Source organism: Larus michahellis, chromosome 2 (genome assembly GCF_964199755.1).
Source record: "Larus michahellis chromosome 2, bLarMic1.1, whole genome shotgun sequence".
Lineage (NCBI taxonomy): Eukaryota > Metazoa > Chordata > Aves > Charadriiformes > Laridae > Larus > Larus michahellis.
In genome coordinates this window covers 17103358-17119923 of record NC_133897.1, presented here as the reverse complement: position 1 = coordinate 17119923, position 16566 = coordinate 17103358, and the positions used below count along the sequence as shown (strand labels likewise).

Genomic DNA, 16566 nt, shown 5'->3' with positions numbered 1-16566 from the left:
AGATTTTTGTGGAGCTTGCAAGGAAAACTGGTTTTGAATTACCCTAAACTATGTGCTGAACCCAAGTTAAGATATCGGAAATGCTGCTGTTGAGGAATTTTCTAAGAGTGATCGGGCTGTACTTTGTTCCTGCAGGGGTGTTGCAACCATCCAAAACAAGTCCTTTGTAGTTGTGTTGAAGCCCCCCCCACACACACACACAACTGGGAACTCTGTAAGAATATTCCTTAACCCTAAAAAGAAATGAAAAGGGGCAGGTGCAAGTGGTGTGATTTTTCTGGAAGCCTTGAAATTGCCATGTAACCTGCAAGTAGTTGACTTTTGTGAAAGATCAAGAGAGTTTGTATGATTAGATGCTGTAATTAATGGAACTACAGAAAGAGGAAGACAATCTTCTCTCATAAAGTTGAAATGGTACTCAGCATCAGGAATAGGAAATACGTTAGGTCCTGGTAGGCTTAATTTAAAAACACCAAAGAGAAGGCCAAAAGAAGATTCTGGGGAACAATTTACAAGGTGCCTGAAAACTATTAAAGCCTGCCTTTCAAGCATGAGAATCAAGAAGCTTGCTGTAATACTAGAAGCTGATTAACGTATAAAAGTGGCACTTGAAGAAAATAAGGTCACAAACCAAAAAAAAGCGATGCTTTTAGGTAATTGTGTTCATAGTGTAGGAGGCTGAGCAAGTTCACTTCAGTCCTTTGCCCTTGCAAAAGGAAACTGCCTTAAAACAGGTTGTTAAGAGTTTGGAGGTGGGGGGAGTGATCAAAATGAACAACAAACCCCAAGATCAAATGTAGTCTTCCTCATGAATGACATGAGAATGAAATCACAGAATGGTTTGGGTTGGAAGGGCCCTTAAAGATCACCCAGTTCCAACCCCCCTGCCACGGGCAGGGACACCTCCCACTAGACCAGGCTGCTCAAAGGCCCATCCAGCCTGGCCTTGAACGCTTCCAGGGACGGGGCGTCAACTCAGCTCAAATGGCTGAGCTATCTGTGGTGCATAACATGTTGTCCCGGACTGCTTCAGTATAGGGCAGTTGGGAGGGAGGGTCGGCTCCAGGGCACGTCTGGAGAGCTCCAGCCCAGCAGGCTCGATGGCACACTCCTGCCTTCTCCAAAGGAGTCATAGAGCAGGTGGACAAGGGGGATGCAATTGACATAGTCAACCAAAACCGTTGTTAAAGGTTCTCAAATCCTAATCTGCAGTAAGATAAGGAAGTTCTTTGGATAGAGAAATTCATTTAAAATTGAAGGTACTAGAAAAAAAGGGAGGGGTGATAGAATAGTTTTCTGCATTTGTGCGAGCGTCCCTTCTGGAATCTGTGCTGCTCAATACACTGCTAATGTTATAAATGATCTGGAAAAGGGAGTGGCCAGTAAAAAGAGTAACGTTGGCTAATGATGTAAAGTTTTTCAGGGTCATAGAAACAAGGGTGACATGGAGTTGCAGAGAGATTTCATGCTAGAAAGGCCAAAAGGACAAATGAAATTCAGTGAATTTAAAAACTCTAATACTGAAGCAGAATATTTGTCCTACTATAAAGGACAAGTAGCTGATCTGTGATTCCAAATACATGCATCAAAAAAACAGGCAGTTGTCTCATCTTGCAGAGAGACTAAAATCTAACATGATAAATAACGTATTTCTCAACAGACATTCATGCAATAAAAAGAGTCAAGTGCTGTAGCAGCTACATCAAGAAAATAAATATTAAATGTAGTACTATTAAAACTGTGGTGTTTTTTTTCTTTTTACAAATTAGTCACTGTTTTAAGAAGCGTATGGAAAGTAGAATCAGAGTTCAAAAGAGGTGTAATGTTAATCTGAAAATCCAAACTGGCAAATAGAGTATAGATACAGACAAAAGTAGAAAGCAGAATTAGAAAACACTTGGACTTAGACCCAAGAGAAATTGCCATTTCATCAGAGTTGGGTTTTGCTCTAAGTTTTGGAACTAAATATTACTGCGTTCTAACAGCTGATTGTGAGATCAAGTATGTAAAATTCATTTTTCAGTAGTACAAAATCAACTGACATAAACTGTATGGCTGTTGCCAGTGTTAAGAAAATTTTTGTAAGCATAGAAAGTGAGAAATAGAGGGAACTGGAGTGAAACATAGTAGAAATTCTGGTAGGAAAGCTCCTGACTTCCCTTAGAGTCTTGATTTATGTTTTAAGCATTTATTTGGGGCAAATGATTCTGATTACTAGAGTTGTAATTAGAGGATATGGATATGGAGGGTATGGATACCATCTCTGAGGATATGGATACCATAACACACCAGGAAAACAAACAAAAATTGTGATACTGGCACACTGAAAGGGTTTATATAGTTCATTATATATCAGATTATCATATTTACCAAATTACATAAAGGGAAAATATCAACAACATTTCATCAAGTTTGTAGCCAGCGTAATCTAATTTAAAATGAGTATGATACAAAAACCAGTGCATAACGGGAAAGAACAATAAAAGGAAAATGACAATCTAAGAGGCAAGTGTAATGCAAGAAGGAAGAAAAATCCTGCAATATAGTTGCTTTACACAGTTGCTGCTACCTCAGAATTACTTCTTTTGTAAGAACAACCAAAAGAACAGATTAATTCACTGTCAAATCAAATTTTCCCCTTGAGACTACACATAACATTAAAAATGGGAACAGTGGATTTTTAGCAACTCTTCATCTGAACCAAGGAGTGCTGCAGACTCCAGAGAGTCCATCTAGTTGCCATAAATTCTTTCTTTTTCAAGACCAGTACAACGCATACCGTTCTTCAACATTCCCTTTTCTGTTACGTCGTATATGAGAATTTAAAAACTTCTTTTAAAATACATTTTCTGTTCGGTCTTCAACTGCGGGAATGGAAATATTTGTTTGAAATGAAGCACACCCGCTCTAAATATGCACTACATGTTGGATTCCAGTCTTTCTCTGTGTTTCTTTTTTATCCTAGGGCAAACGTTTAAGCCCAAGCTTTTCCAATACAGCTCAAGAGAATGCATGTAGCAAACGAGAGAACGTGTCAGCAATTCTGTTAATTTATATTTATCCCCTAGAAATGATTGACAGGTGTTGAAGTTTATTTTGGACAAAGGGTTACTATATTTTGCAGGGAGATTCATCCTTACTCATGCCGTTGATATGCATATAAAGTGAGTCACCATCACCCGTTCTTTATTCACAGCGTAGAGGTAGAGGAGATGACCTATTCCCTGTCTAGCATTAGTTCCTTCTCAGCCTTTGGCAGATCTGTGGATATTCTAACCAAGAAACAAACACTTACATCCGACCAGAAAAGGATTGCTTTTAAAAATTGGTGGCTTTTTCCTGGTAATTTTAGTTATTAAACTTTAGCATCAAAAGAAGCTTCTAATGTTTTAAGTGGGCCGTGAACATAATTTACCACTTTGGGCTTAATTAATTGTTGATATCCAAATCTTGTCAAATGTAATTTGCTTTGAAAGAAGCACGGCAGCAAATGGAGTACCTGGAGATTGTACCCTAGGACTTGAGAGCCGTGTTCTATTAAAAAGAAAAAAGAACCCTTGAAGCAAGACCCCTCTAAATTCCCGTCCTCCTTGATCTACATGCTCTTACATCTTAAACATTTTTATGGCTTTAAGTGAGCATTCAGAGGTTAAAATACGGCAAACTACACTGTTAATTTGTATCTCACTATTTTTCCCTTCTGATTTGTCTTTCTCCTCCAAACACAGATGCGCCTATTCTGCAGTGAATGTGTGTGCATGTATGTGTATGGATAATTGCAGTTAATTTCCTGATCACTTGTATTTTTTCCACAGAACTCCAGTCTCAATGCAGATGTGTGTTATATATTTAATCAAAAGCTAGTCACAATGGTTTTCCACCTTATTGTTCCACGTCTTTCTTTGTGTCTTACGGTATGAAACAAAAATGATTTCTAAATGAGTATTCGTAAGACTTCACAATTGTTGTCTCTCTTCGCAGTGCTTCTTTGAGGTGGGATTGTAAGGGGATGTTTTCCATCAATTTTGGGTGACTTTTTGCATTCTTAAATACTTCAATGCTTAAACCTGCTTAACTTACGACTGAAGCACAGAAGTACTGTGTAATACCCAGAACAGCTCCCACTGCCTGTAGCTCCAGCTGATTATTTAGTAGCTGTTTGCTTAAGAAGCAAATTAAGTTGGATATCTGAAAGGCGGAGAAAGTAGCATATTTAATAAGGTCTAAGAAATTTTATTTGAGTGGCCTGCTTGCCATTAACAGAGACTCTGTAGCAAAGACGAGAATAGCATGCGGTTATATCATCTAAGAGACCGTCTTACTGCAATCCTTGTGTCATTCACAGCTTTGCAAATTCTGCAGTAAATGAGCCAAAGATGCTAAAGTCACGTACAGTTCCTCGTTCTTTCCCAGTGGAGGTGCATCCTCTACACTGAGTAGTAATACAGTTTTGGTGGGAAGGGCCGGGTAAATATTGTTTTCATATTACTCCATTGTCATGCGGGGTGGGAGAAGTGGAGTTTAACAGCCTCAACTGATGCCTTTTTCACTTTCGGTTTCATTCTGTCAGGCTGTATGCAGTTCATCAGCAGGTTGTGAACCCTTAAATTCCACAAGAAATTATAATGCTTGGGCTATTGCTACTAGTTACATTGACGACCCTAGATTAGGAGAAGGCATGTTTTTTTAGCTACCTGTATAGTGTTTGCTAAAAGAAAGATAACGCTTAGAAGTTATGTGTTCCAGCAGAAGCTTTGGAGAAGTCTTTCTAGAAAGCATAGGTGCTTCTGCTTCTTTTCCTGCAGCTCTGAGCATGAAAATTTCTCCTTTCTGTCTTGCTTTCACTCTCCCCCCATCCCTGCTCCATCTTTGGGTACTCATCTAGTCTTCTTCGTGATACCCAACTGAATTATTCAGAGTTCCTGTATCAATCACACTCTCTTTGTTCAGTCTGTCATCAGTATCTTCATGGAAGCTTACCCAGTTCCCTTCTCCCTTTTCCCTTTTTCTGACCGCCGTTCTTTATTTCATTCCTTGGAACTGTTTGGTTTTTCTTTTTTAAAATTTTCCCCCTTTTTGATCTGTTCCTTCTCGTTGGGCCCCCACTTCACCTATGTCTATCAGGAGAATTGGAAAAGAGCTACATGAATCTATCTTCTTCCTGCTGCCTTTCAGCACCAATGATAGTGTCTCCATGTCCCTTTCCTTGCATTCCCAGAGTTTCCTAGCTCTGGTGGTTGTCCCTGCTTGTGACTTTCCTTCTGTTCCCAGAATTTTCCCACCTTCTCAGTGTTCCCATTCTCCCTCTTCATCTGACTGCTTGTTAGTTCTTTATCTACCATTTTTCTTACTGACTTTTAGTCAGTCGCCTCCTCTGTCTTCCATCCTCTTTGCCCAAATGATTTGGCTTTCCACTGACCCTCCCTCCAGTTCCCACTGGCCTTGCCAAGTAGGCTCAAATCCTCCCTTGCCAGCTTCCTGCAGCTTCCCGCTCACCAGATCTGTTACAATCTACTTTTTTCCTTTTCCTCGCTTCATTCATGCCCTTTGCATTCTAGTCACATTTTCCTTTCTGTGTTGCCTAGGTGTCAGCACAGAGTAGTTGAAAGCATAGGAGAAACTTCCTGGCTTACCTAACCAAAGGACTAAAACTGTGAGGAAAATCCGCTTTTAAAAAGACGAACTTTATCCTTGAAGTCATGTTTGTTAAAAATAGATTGTAAAACTTTTTCTTGGTAAAGTTCCAAAACTTTTTCTAGTGCCAGTGTGGCAGGACTCTTCCAAATAATGTCAGTGCACAAAAGATACTCAGTTGTTGGGGCTGTGTCTCTGTACTACATAAAACGTTTTGGTGCAGTAACTCGGAAGCTTTTACTCTGGGGAAAATGGAGCATGGAGACCCCTGACAATATTGGGGGGTGTCCACAGTTTGTAGAAATCTTAGCTGATAAAGTTGAAGAAATCCACTGAGACTTGTTATGGGGTGTTGTGGATCTCAGCTTCTTTTTATGTCATTAGTATGTACAAATTTCCTATTCCACAAATTTCCTGTTCTTGAAGATGTATTTTAGGCCATCCCTGGGGGACAAAAACAGTAAAAGGCAAATTCCTACCCTATAAGTTGCACATTGTTAAACATATCAAGTTCCTCCTACTAAAAGTAGAGGTGCCACCGTGCTCAAAGATGAGGTTTCTGTGTGTGTGCACACGCATTTTGCTCAGATTTTAATTTTTTTCCTGTATCCAAGTTTCTTGAAATGATTGGAGCTGTTTTATGACAGATAAGCTCCAAATTGAGTATTTGCCTCAAATCAGATTATATGTCAAAACTCTAACAAAGTTGGCTGAGGTTACTTTCGTAAGCAAGTGAAAATACGGTATGCTAATAGCAACTTAAGTATAGAGCAGTCTTCCAGTTTCATTCTACCCTGCATAACTTTAACCAGTTCTCTTGGAATAACAACAAATGCCTTGATTCCCTGCTGGTCTGTTAGAAGAGGGAGCTATCCCTCAACCATGATGACAAGATAATTAAAGCCTCTCTTCTGCCTCTTGACCTCAGCTGTCCCTTTGTTCTTGCACCCTTAGTGGTGAGAGAGTGCAATTCAGTCAGAGACAAACTAGTAAAGTCTGGTCTAGGACTCAGATTTTTAGTGTCTTCTAAGATAGAAGTTGCTCATCAAAACTGTTCCCTGTTTTTTCTGCAACTCAGTCGTCAAATCTGATTATAAGTGCTGTCTGCACTGAGTCAGGCTAAGGATCTAGCCCAGTGGGTATCCTGCACTGGTTCTCTGTGTGGTTTTTGAGGTCCCCCCTGAATGAAGGGTGGGAACAGGACCTGGTCTGAATCTGCATTCAGGTTCATACCTTCTGCTTCCAGGCTCCACAGAGATTCCTGTGTGGTGGAGGCTCTTCTGTGTGGAGCATTCTGGCGCAGGCTTTCCTCTGTCATGTCTGAGGGCTCCAATATAACCAGCAGCTCTTTACCCTCTTCTCAAAAGATCTTTTCAAGACTGTTCTGAGCTGTCAGTCTTCCACCAAAACCACTTTAGAAACGGAAAGCTTCTCAGAACAACTGGATCTCCCTTGGTCATCGAGAGAGTGGGCAGAAACCTTTCTAAGAACCTGCTGCACAATCCCCAGCCCTGCATGCAGGCCTGAAGGCCCCCTTTGCCATGCTGATGCTACCTTCTGGCAGGTAGCACCAAAAGTAGAGAGCTCATAGACTATAGTTAGCTAGCTTTGGTGGATTGCCTGCTGCTTGTCTGGCCCACCCACCGCCAACTCCCTCTGCTGCAGAAGTTGAGGGCTGCCTTATGTCTTGAAATCTTCTATCTCAGGCAAGTCCTCCTGGGTCATATTTCTGGGCAGAGCTCCACTGGGCATCATCCACCATCTCCTTGGACACCTTCAAGGATCAATAGGTGTAGTCAGGGCTGCTATGCTTGGTATCTCCTTCCAGTTCATCTTTCAGTCTCCAAACCCTGTCAATTATTGAATTTCTTGTTCCTCTACGACAGTTGGGCAGTTTGATTTTGCTAGGGTGAGGCTAATACCCAACCATAAATGGAGAAAAACCTGAAAGATAGTGACTAATACCAGATGCTAAGGGAACAGCATGAAAAAAGGAGAACAGCATATCATCCAAATTCAGCAGTGTGTGGCTCCAGTAACTTCCTGAATCAAAATCTCTGCATATATTAAAAGCCAAGCTAGAAGGATTTATATATCTCTGCTCTATGGAATGTCTTCTATATGATCTAGTATGCTATATTATGTCGCTATATGAAGTTTTCTCATCATCCCTGTGTAAAGGTGTTGCCTTTCTATTTAGATCTTCTGGTTTTCCCTCTGCTTTTTTCAAATTGTTGGGTTTTGCTTGTAGGGAGAGATTTTGTAGTGGCAAACCAACAGTAATAACAGCTATTTTGTATAGTAGTAAATTACCCGCAATGCCACTTTGTTTTTAATGGATAACAACTGATATTTCTACCTGAACTGTCACACACTTCATAATTGTTTTGTTTAGTGTGTTAAAATAAGCAGTGATTTCTACATCTGTTTTGAGTTAGAGCTCTGTAAACATGAAACAGCTATTATGAAATGCACTGAAAACATTCGCAGTGAATTAAGCAGTGAATATGTGTATGCTTGCAAAGATTTTCATTTTCTGTATTAATGTGGGTGTATGAAAGTTGATTTCCATGTTTAACCTTTTGTTTTAGAAACTTCATTAGCATAGTTTTGCTTTTTACCAACAACCCATAGCAATACTCGAAAGGCATTTGATGTGGTTGTTTCTATATACCTTTATTTGAATTACACTTGCTTTTACCCCGGTTTCACTATGTGTAAAACTAGTTTAGCATTTCAGTGCACTGACTTTTAGTGTTATCCCCTTAAATGCACAGATGCACATATGTGTGTATGTAATTTTTTTATAATTATAGCTCTTTGAATACCTGTTTTCAGTAAGTAAAACTGTCTTCTGTGACACAGAGGAAAAAAGAAGTAACATGTGCCATTACATAGAAAATACTTTGGTGAAACTTTGTATCTTCCTCCTTTGATAATTTAAGAATTGTTCCTTTTCTGGATTTCTCTGCCTCTTTCTTAAGTCTTAAAAAAAAAGTCTTAAAAAAAATTCTGGTTTCAATTAATCTGGGAGAAAAAAAAACCCAACTTGTCTTGATGGTAGTAGCTTAGGATTTCCTAGCATGACACATGAGCTGGAATTGGATGTGACAGCTGGAGTAACAAATGGTCTTGAGGAAACTGATTATTTTATTTTGCCTATTTATCAGTTTCATGCTGTTTTAAATTACGTACACCTGTAACACTGAAACAGAATATATTTCAGTGCACTTCCTTAGCCAAAATGTAGAGCATTTTTAACGGAGTAGTGTGGTGACTAGTCAACTTAACCTGTTCTGCTTGGAAATGTTGCTAATTTATTTTTTTCTTAACACTGCTTATTTCTTCCTTTTTGTTTGCTCCTCTTTAACCTGTAGAAATCGATACTCCCTTTCCCCTGTTTTTCAGTGTTTAGTTTTACGTTACAGCACTAAAAACATGACCCTTTCAGATGCTTCCTGGCTAACATAGGCTGATGTGGCACACATCACTTCAGGCAAGAGGAGTGAGAAGGATCCTGTTTGAGCCCCCCCCGCCCTCTTTTCTTGGACCAGCTTCAGCTTGTGAAAGTTGTCATAGTTGCAGCTTTACCCTGCAAGTGGCACTTTGATTTAAACATTTTAAGTCTAGAAAAAAGCAGGAAGCAGTGGCTAAAAATAGCTGTAAATATTTACTTATCTTCTAAAGTATTAATTGACAAAAATCTATACTGCCCTCATCTGTTCTTTTCCTTTCAGTTCTTAAACATCTGCTTCAACAGCTTTTCCACATAACAGCAGTTCCAGACTCTGAGATTTAATCTTAGAACCAACATCTGACTAATAGTTTAAAATAAGTATTAAATACATGCAGCACCTGGGTAACACTTTACCTTGTAAAAACAAGATTTATTTTTTTTTGGTTGCTTATTGCTTTGCGAAAACTTCAGTATTCATGCTGGAGTTTGTGTTACATTTCCACCTTAGCGTGCATTTCTATTAAAAATTCCTTTTTGCTGTGGAACAACATCACAAAGTTTGATGAAGAGAAAGTTGAGCAAGTTATTTGTCTTGAGCTCTGAATGTAGTGTTCTGTAAGGTTTGATTAAGGATTTTTATTTGCTTTTTAACTGAAAAGAGGTATGTATATTGTTACAAAAGGATAGTGGATTCAGGGTCAGGAAAGAAGGTTCTAATGTGGCTAGTAATGTACCCTTGATGGTGCTGTATTTGAAATTCAGAGTTCTCAAGCGCAGTTTATACATGTGTACTCTTGTTACGATTTAGTTATCATAGAGAGTTGTTCAATAAGGTATGTTCCCTCTTAAATAGTTAAATGATACAAAATTTTCGCTACTAATCATAATAGCTCTTATAATTTCAGGAGTCCCCAAAACAAGAATTTTTAGGTGTCCTTAGTATCTCTCAAATTGAATCCATTGCTGAAAAACCACTCTACTCAGCAAGGCTTTGCTGCTGACCCTCAGAGATGAGTGCGGTTCTATTTAACGTGATTTCCTTAACTGCTTATAATCTCATCTAAAAAGAAAAATAATAAAACAATAAAGGTTTTAAAAATTGTGGAAAAACTGCCTACAAAACCTTAATTCAACCCCGTGATGCATGCATTTGAGAAAAGGCTTGGCATAGTATTTTTTAATTGAATACTAAATTCTGTGTGCCTCTCGCATTATTTTGATGCTACGTTAACCTGTTTGAATTCCGTGGGTTAAAATGAAAAGGAACTGTAAAGAGGAAACCTGCAAACTAACCGATGGGGAAGAGAACTCTCTAAGGAAACAATCACAGAGCGGGCTCCGGCTCCTTGCCAGGGCTCGTATTGGCCAACAGGAGGAACATAAATCTTTGCAGAGGGTTTTAAGGTGCCAGAGAATCCTGTACAGGTAAAGCTTTGTCTTTCAAACTTTTCCTTTCGTTCACATCTCTCTTGAGGATTTAATTAATAGTATCTTTTGAAGATTTCAATGGAAGGTTATTTCAGATTTCTGATTGGAAACTCTTGAGAGCCGAAATTAAATTGCCAAGATTACTTGCAGTGTTGAGAAGAAAGGAAAGGTGTGACTCTGAGATCCAGCCTGAGCATTGAGTTATTGGAGTCGCTACGCAGAGCAGCAGAGATCCAAGAGATCAGCCCGGTCACCAGCCAAAGGAGAGGAGCATACGTAAAATGTGAAGCGTGGCTACTCCATACTTGGAACAGTAGTGGTTACGATGGTCTTTAATTATAGCTGTGTACTTTCCATCACATCTGTTTCTCCTTCAGTGGCCGGCAAACAGAGGTTGCTCCGGCTGCGTTGCTGCCGCTCAGGTCACTTCAGTAGAAGCACTTGGTGTTCACGGGAGCAGCTGCGCTCTGTTGAAATTCTCATCTGCGCATATATGTGGCTGTCAAAAAATAATTTTAAAAACTTGGACTTTAATACTTCAAATTGAACTTTTGAATTATTGAGCACTTCATTTTGTGGTTGGTTTTTTTTTTCTTAATCTTTTTAATCTGGTTTAACTTTCTCTGTCAAGTGGAGCCAGTTCTTCCTATTGTCAGAGGGATGTTGTGAAGATGTTTAAGTACATGGATACAAAGAGGGAATGCAAGAAATTTTGGATTGAGTGAGTGATCACTCAGTGATACCTGTGCAAATTAAAGCTGACTGTCTGCCTAGTGAGCGAGCGTGGCCTATCGTGTGCGCTGAATGAGACAGAAGTCACGTGGAAACATAGCAGGTGGCCATGTAAGTGAAACCTCTGTAGGAAACTGTCTCAGGGACTTGACCTGAAGTTACAGAAGGAGCCATTATTTTCCCCTCAGCTGTGCAGTCTTCTTTTCTTCTGATTATGGGGGTTTTTTTGTAATCTATGCTGAGTTATTTTTATATGCTGAGTCCGCTCTTATCTCTTCCACAAGTCTCGAGGCTTTTCAGATTAATCCCTACAACTGTGTATTAGTCAGAATGTTGATGTATCACATGCCATGCAGAGGGTATCTGCCAGTGGCTTTCAACATTCAGTTTGTACGTCCTAAACTTTTTCTGAGGACGATGCAGATGATTATATTATGAATTCAAGTTCATTAGTACGTTTTGCTAGATATCGTTAGCAGGTTTCTTAAAAATAAGTCTTTTAATTGCCCTCTTTACATCCTATACACCACAGAAATTGAACACTTGTGGCAATACAGTTTTCTTTTATTGAAACCAGTAGTTTAGCCTGTCCTGCAGAAAAGCTCAAAAAAATCAACTTCTAAAGACATCTTAACTAAAGCAGGGAAATGAAGCGCTGACCTAAAGAAAAACTATTGAAGGTAGATTTTTGAATCTTAAAAAAAACAAACCCAAAACTTAGACCTGCTTGAACTTTCTTTTCCTTTCACATGCATGATTTTCTGCTTTTCATCTCAAAGGCAGCAGTTACGCCTGGTCACATGTCTTTTTAAAATGGAAATTTAGTACAGTATCAAAATTAGAAAACATGTTTCCAGATATGACAGTTTTTTCTTCGCATGCTAAAAATTGTTCAATACTATTAATTTTGGTTTTGCTTTAAGGTGCCAACTATTTTTAGCTTCTGAAATTTCAGACAGCTTCATGTCCTTCTGAGGTATCGCTTGCTCACCCAATGGCTACGGCACAGCAAGTGGCTACAGGATTTTGCTTTTAATAAGTATCTAGAACAATAATGCATTGCTATAATAAACCAGGAAATGTTAAAATAGCTTTGTACATGAAAAGGTACAACATAAGAATTATGTCTTGCTGTTTTGAAAACAGGATATTAATAATGTTGAAAACTCCAGGAGCACTTCTGTGAGCCGCTCCTTGGAGTTGGCATGCAGTTTCTTCTTTGTCCTGACATGGAGTCCTCTCTTCATTCCAAAAATGAGGACCCATATATTTATAGCAATTTTGTTGGCTGTTGAACACGTTTTTTTGAATGTAATATATTCTGAAAGTAATTTTTAATTTAATTAAAAACTTAAAAAATAGAATATCAATGGATGGGACAGCATAAATTTGATTGAATGAATAGTGAAGCACTGGGAAAGCTGCTTGCATTTGAAGTTGACACCCATCTTGCTGCTGAGAGCTGCTTAATGTCTTGGAGAAGTTACTCAGTTAGCCAGAGGCCTGGAAGAAGCAGAAGTAAAGAGCATTCATTTTGCTTTCTTCATCCCAGCATACTTACTCCATAATCAGGGGAGTTTGTCCAGCTACTTCTTCACCTGTAGTCTCTGTTTTCTTCTGCTTTGCAGCACAGTAACATGTCTCAGACTTCACTCAGGCTGTAACAATTTCCTATTCTCATAGCAAAATCTAGCGACAAATAAGACCCTGAACTGTAAAGGTTTGAGAGGAAGAGTATCTTTTGCTGTCAGAGGTGGGAGGCTGGCAGACCCATGGAAGAGGGTGAGGGAACTGGCAGAGCAATGCCACAAGAAACCCCTTGTGTTCCTGCCGCTCGGTGAACGTCCACCCATCACTCCAACGAACTCCATCATTTGGTGCTTTGCAATGTGATCAGTTGGGCGGTCAAACAGTTTCCCTCTCAAGCATCTAATGCACCATTATTTTTCAAGTATGTTTTGTGATGCTTTATAGTTTAGCTTTAAGATATTAAACAAAAGCAGTAGAAGAAACTATTGCTTTATGAGGGTTTCTCAAGTCTGTTTTGGTTTGCTGTCATAATGGTGGTGTGCATGTAGAGGGCAGGACCTACAATGAGCCAACATGTTTACTGTTTAACTTCACTAGATCCAATTTAATTCTCCTATCAGTGAAATCCTTAACAGGTGACGATTCCAGCTATTAGGTCTGTCACTTGGATCTTTTTGTTGGAATCAAATAATATGGTTGAAGCCTTAATTTTTCCCACGTATGCTGTTGCTGATGTGAGATTGTACTGTCACATCAAGAGCTATACACTATTTCAGTGTAGTCACACCAAACGTTTCAGAGAAGGACAGTCAATGAGCTAAGTCTCAGGGTTTCAATATGCAAGTGTTTACTTCCCCCCCCGGCCCGATCTCAGATTATATCATGAAATCATCCTAAGGACAATGCATTCAGATGTGGTGGGACAACTGCAATTAGTCTGTACCTTAACAAAATGTCTCTCACAATTTTATATTGGAACAGAACGTGTAATATTTCTGTAACATGCCTTTGAAGCTCATGAATGTGTTTTCTGATATAACTAAAAATGGTGAGCATTAGAAGACTTTCATATAAATCCTGCATTTTTGAAGATATGCACAAATAAGAATACCTGGTCACTCTGCTGTTCTGCTTGAAGCGTAAAGATGTCCTTGACAAAATGTTGAATTTTTTTTTAGCCATGCATATGGTCATACTTTACTGTTTCTGCTTCTCCTTTACTCATCGCAGAAAGCTTTTTTCAGTGTTGAAATGGCTTCTGTGTTACTGAATGCACAGTTGCTCCTAGCAAGTGCTGTAAAGACTCTATCCGTTGAAGTGACAGTCATGATTTCCTTTGTGCTTTGAAATTGCTATCACGCCTAAAGAGGAATATTGTGAAGAGGTTTGTTGCCCTTACTATTGAAAAATTAAATATTTTTTGTGGAAAAATTAAATATTTCAGGTTTGAAATCTGGGGTTTCAAAATTGTAAGTGCTAGCAGGATTTGTTTTCCAAATTTACGGGCAGATGTAAATGGTGATTGCCAGGTATCTTCTCCCAGGTATGTTCTTCATTAGGTACCTTGTCATACTGGGCAAGAATCACCTGTGCTAATTAGTTGTGAGCATTTTAGATGCTGGAATCTGAGCTAGTCCTGCTACATTCATTTCACTTGGTCTTGGAGAGAAATAAACACTTCTACAGGGCAGCCCACCTCTCCTGCAATGGGTGGCTGTCAGCGTACGCTAGGCATCCATTGGAAGCACCAAATATATTCTGTTTTTAAAAAGTGTGAAATTCTTTGTTTGCATAGCCACCGAAGAGGAAAATGAAACAAGAAGACATAATTTTATGTGTTGTTTACTACTGGTTCGTCTGATGCTGTATCCGGTGGAGCATCCTGATCTAGTGGGAGGTGTCCCTGCCCATGGCAGGGGGATTGGAACTAGATGATCTTTAAGGTCCCTTCCAACCCTAAAAATTCTATGATTTTATGAGTATGTTAAGGTGTAATTGATAACACACTGTTTCTCAATCCAGGCATTGCATCATGACTGGGAGACATGTACCTGTCCTTAAACTATTTAATTCTATGTAATTTGCATTAGTAAATCTATAAAACTGTACCAAATGAGTTATAATAATGTAGATAGGTATTTAAGAAGAGGTAGGTATATGTTATTGATAACAGTAATAGCTTGGCTTGAACTGTGCTATCAGCAGGTAAGATGACTGGGAAGTGTTTAAGCAAGGAGACTCAGAAGTGAGAAATGAAGTAGGGCTTTTCATGAGCAGGTCAGCAGACCACCTCGTGTGTTTTTGAAGTTTATCTTGAATAGGTTAGAGTAATTTAGTAACATTAATTTATATAGTTAAAAATCATTTTATTATAGTATGATGAAAGGAATGAATGTAGTGCTTTTGGGCAGTGTTCCTGTTGCAGTGGACTCGTGTTCATGTGCAGATTCCTTTTAGCGTGTGCCCCAAGATCTTCTTTGAAATGTTATCTCTAAGCTTGAATTGAGATAGATGAGAATTCATCCCATGTGGGCTGCCCACCTGCTAGTTTTTAAAGTTTTTACTGTGTAAGTATTGGTTTTCGTTCTCATGTACAGTTCATATAGGCGTAGCCATTGTGCTACTTTCATCTGTGCATGTGTATCACATTCTTCTCCACTTATTGTGTCGTGTTCCCAACATATTGAGTCATGTTCTTTATCACGTGAGAGTTGGGTTTCTTTTTAACTCTTTTGGTTCTCAGCTGAGTTGCATCTTCTCTGTTTCGTTGTTCCCTTTTCCATTCCTGCTCTGTTCTCAGCTCAGGTGCTTAGAGTACAAAGTTGGGGGGGGGGGAGGTCTCCTCCTTGCAGGATTTACAACAATTTTGTGCACCCTATAGGTTAGCTGACTGTCAAATAGTTTGCAATGCTTTTCAAGGATGTTAGGCACTTCATAAATAATTGTGGTTATTTATATGTATATATGTGTATATAAATATACATGTGTATTCTTTAAATATATTTTATAAAACTCAAACCATATTTTTCTTTTTTACTCTTCATAGAGGTCACCTCTGATACTAATGAATACAAATAACAGGTACAGTTTTATTATGTTTTATGTTTTTACTGCTTTTCCTTGGTTTTGGGGCTCATCTTGCTCTAGACCCTTTTGTACTCTGGGGTGCACTTGCTTTTTTTGGTATTGGGAAGACACAGCATCGTTATTGGTACCCCAAAGGTCATGGGATTTGGCCAGTTTCATTTGCATGATCCTTTCATACTTTCTTGTGGGGTGTCGCTATGGGACTGCAACTTTCTTGATCTGACGATCAGCTTTGTCCTGAAAGATCTTCACAGTTCAGACTTGTCACCTCTCCGGTTTGTTGTGCTTTGTGGATCCGAACTATGCTCTTCTCACTGTAGCGGGAAACGTGTCATATTTTTGTCTTTTGTTTATCAGAACTTAATATTTCTCCATGGCTACTCCAAGCTTGTGAAGCAGCTGAGAGCAAACTATCATGACACTCACAGCAACCACTGAAACTGCTGTACACTAGAGTTCTTACAACTACCAGGTTGTAAACCTCGTTCTGTATGGAACAAGAAGAAGGGTTTCTGTTTTGTTGCAGGTAGTTCAATGACCTTGTCCTCTCAATACTAGAAAGACCTTGAACCTCCCCCTCCCAAAACGTTCCTACAAGTAAGAAATTGCTTATAGTTTCTGTGTTTCTTCCAGAAAACTGTGGTGGTGAACATACTGTAAACAGCATGTAAGAGGCTTTGTCATTACCACAAGTTGTT

The 16566-nt window shown here is 39.1% G+C and overlaps 1 protein-coding gene across 5 annotated transcripts in view; it reads left to right on the top strand.

Moving 5' to 3' along the window:
* ZEB1 (zinc finger E-box binding homeobox 1) overlaps nt 1-16566 on the top strand; it is a 124915-nt gene that overhangs the window by 56742 nt on the left and 51607 nt on the right. The window contains exon 2 of one of the 5 annotated variants that reach the window (XM_074574281.1): nt 15828-15862. The exons of the other annotated variants lie outside the window; for them this stretch is intronic. The gene's annotated coding sequence lies outside the window, so the exon portion shown is untranslated. The remainder of the gene's footprint in view (nt 1-15827; nt 15863-16566) is intronic. 5 annotated transcript variants of the gene reach the window in all.